This window comes from Macrosteles quadrilineatus, unplaced genomic scaffold (genome assembly GCF_028750875.1).
Source record: "Macrosteles quadrilineatus isolate MER2022 unplaced genomic scaffold, UCM_ALF_1.0 Scaffold_1__1_contigs__length_201487025, whole genome shotgun sequence".
Classification (NCBI taxonomy): domain Eukaryota; kingdom Metazoa; phylum Arthropoda; class Insecta; order Hemiptera; family Cicadellidae; genus Macrosteles; species Macrosteles quadrilineatus.
Genome location: NW_026542594.1, coordinates 138518928 through 138522503, shown reverse-complemented (window position 1 = coordinate 138522503; position 3576 = coordinate 138518928).

Here is a 3576-nt window from a genome sequence, read left to right as displayed (position 1 = left end):
GCAATTTCTTACCAAACTATTTTGTAGAACCTAAAAAAAAGAAATAATTTAGTATAATAAAGCGCTGTTGTATGCCTAACGGTTACGGGAAAATTCAAAAAAGTGTAATTTAAAATTCCCATGTTATTCTTATGGAGAAAATGAAAACTGTTGTAGTTTACTTGTTTATGGATGTATGTTGATAAAATTTGGCAAATTTATTTATTTCATCCTATACTATTGGCCTATGGTCAAAAAACACTTTTTACCTTCCTCGTAGCAGCAAACCTAAGCACTCGTTAAATCTAAGGTTATTTAAATTGGGAATAAATATGTCTTATTTATGGAAGTATTTTAGTTTGAATGTAAACAGTACAAGTTGAAATTCGCTTAGTCTGCAGGTTTGATGTGGCGGGGGTATTTAAAACATTCCTTAGATCTTAATAGACAAGACAATACCCTTAAAACATTTTTTTAGGCGCAGAAACCAGTGCAAACTACAAAAATATACGGAACTATTTTCTCAAGTCGCGGAGCACATTGCTTGTCGAGGAAAAAATAGCGGAGTGATACGGACCGGGGACTACTTTCTCTAGGCCACCTATTTGTGTTGCCAGCTGAACCTAAAAACGTGTTGTATAGTGTTTACAACACACATTTATTGGGAACTGAATTGTCCAAAAGAAGTACTTGCAATGATATTTTCTGATTTTAAAATTGATTTTCTCCTGTATCATGTCATGTTTTACAATATAACGTTCCATTCCAAAATTAGTGGAAAATCCTTTTATCACAGTAACTCTTACAATTATTTCTTATTGAACTATCTTATAACTATTGTAAGGGTTGGTGTCTGCCTTTTTCACCACTTTTGGCTATATTTTATCATATTATTCTAGACAGATCATCATAGGTTCATGAGATTATTGTCATACATGTTTTCAATCATTGGACAAATCTTCGATTATGTAATACAATACAAAATAATACAAGTGCTGAAGTGTCTTATTAGCTTTAACAGTAACCCAACAACCAATTTCTCAAAACTATGCTAGAGGGTTATTCATTGGCACAGAAGTACGATATTGACTGACGCGACATGAAGGAAAACACTGTAACGGATGGACCTCCCTTTGAAGTTAGAACGTGTCTTCTCAACAAACAGATATATTTTCTCAAATAAAATCATAGATTAATCTTTATTACACTGATGAAATAGCGGAAGTTTTTAACTACAAAAGATCCACCAATACGATTTCAATAATATCTAAAGGATCTTCCAAAAGAAGAGATACCAGTTAACATACTAATAATAACGCCGATGACGTACGGTATGGGAAATATTTTATTCATTGAATGACCATTTTGGTAACTAATGCAATTAATATCTTTATTGTTTTTACACTTATTACTCTTTAAACAATGCTATATGATCAAAATATGTATAATTTCACTCAATACATCGTAGTTTGATGAATTATTGTAAGCCTTGAAAGTAACCGTCGATTTCGACGGGTTTCACCTAGTCTAAATATAAAATCCAATGTACTGTTATCTGTGTGTCCTTTATGGACTCTGAAACCGCTCGACAGATTGTAATGAAACTTTCAGGCATTAATAAGCATTGTTCAAGGATGGTTTGTGTGAAGTTTGGAGCAGATCCGTCACAAGGGCTCCGCCCCAGTGGCTCTGGAATTTACCATGTTATGAGTACTTATATTTAAATGGAATTAAAGAATCTTAACAGCTGGTTCAACTAAACAACTTGATTCTATGATGTTCAATAGCATTAAAAAGTTTATAGGTTTACCAACCTAAAAGGTGAGTAAGCGTAGCTAACGAACTTCAACCAGGACGTAATTGAGCGATGCGAACGAGTTCATCTTGAAAATGAACGAGCATTTGACATAAAACCACATTAGGACAGGACGAAAGACGTGGGGCACATGCAATAGACCATAATAGTTCAATATGTGAAGTTAATTGTAAATTAGCATGCGGCCCACGTTTTTCGTTTTAAATCTTTCAAGTATTTATTCTCTCAACATATTTATAAATTATTTTATTCTTTAGTGCGTTTAAAAACGTGGAATTTTTTTAAAGTATTTTTATTTATAAATTGTTGATGCATAGTTGTCTTTTAGACACATATAGTACCATAGCTACCAAATACCAGCAGGTTTTCAGTACTTATTTGTGGTATTTACTCAGGGGAGGTATAGAAGAGGCTACGATGACAGCTGTGGGCTTCTTATTAGCTGAGGGAACGCCATTAGTGTAACAATACGACCTGAAGCCATCAGCCTCGGTGGTCTAATGGCTAGCGCGACTGATATGCTGAAGGTCCCGGGTTCGAATCCCACCGGTAGCAGTAACTTTTTGTACAAGATTTTTTCATTATCAGCAAGTTTGGTTTGTTTGGTTCGGTTATGACAGTTTAATTTTATTGTTAAGTCATTCTAAAATTTTAATTGAGCAATTTCTAGTTTTTGTTTTTTAAACAGAATTATTTTTTCTATTACTTAACTTTTGTTATATTATTTCATTATCAGCAAGTTTAGTTAGTTCGGTTAGGTTATAATAGTTTAATTTTATAATTAAAAAAAATAAAATTGTATTTGAGGCATTTATAATTTTATTTTATGAACAGAACTATTTAGCGATTAGTGCTTCATTGCCAAAGTGCTCTCTACTACAGCGCTGTTCACGGAGGAATTTTGAACTAATACCTCAATCGTACCTCCCCTAAGTCAGACCCCTTATTTGTGTAACTAGTGTGTGAAGTGGCACTTTGCTGCACATGTGACAAATGTTTACGCACGAGCCACAGGCGAGTGTATAAAGTTTCTCGAGTGCAGCAAAGGCACTTTGCGTTCGCGTTACACATTATATTTTTCATACAGTTACTATGAAACTTAGAAATAATTAGTCTTTCAAACACCGTATAACACGTTTTTAGGTTAGGTTAAATCCGAGCATGGAACGAGTGTTCAAGCGTACACGTATTACGAGCCTAATATAAGCACACTGTATTGTGTTGTTTGGTTGTAATACTAGAGTGCGGAAAAAAGATTAGTGCGGCAAATGCAGCAATTATCTACTTTGCGTGATACTATTAGTGCAAGAAACCCCCTTTGTCAGGATAACTGTAGGAAAAACTATTATTGATATATATTTGTATGACACTGGTTATCGTCTTATAAAATGAACATATAAAACTTAGCTTAAAAGTACTGCAATTAAGAAGCTTTGAATGTTTGTCAAAGGCGTGTTTCAACCCGTAACACAATTTTTAACTGTAACTATACAAATAGCTGTGATGCGTCAGCAAATGCCCAGTCCGTGGAGGTATAATGATATATTTAGTATGTGGATGAAACAAGTATGGTTTACTTGCATTAATTCCAGACCCCCTCGGAGAATTCACAGATAAATTTTTCATCAATACTTTCTCTGATACGTTTTCTGCTTAACAATAAAATTTGCTGGAGTATATACTTTAAATTATATATATTTTTTTCAGTAATCTATCTTCCATTTTATACTTTGATTCTAGTTCTCGGTGTCAAGTTTTTTTTTATATTTTTAAATTGATGG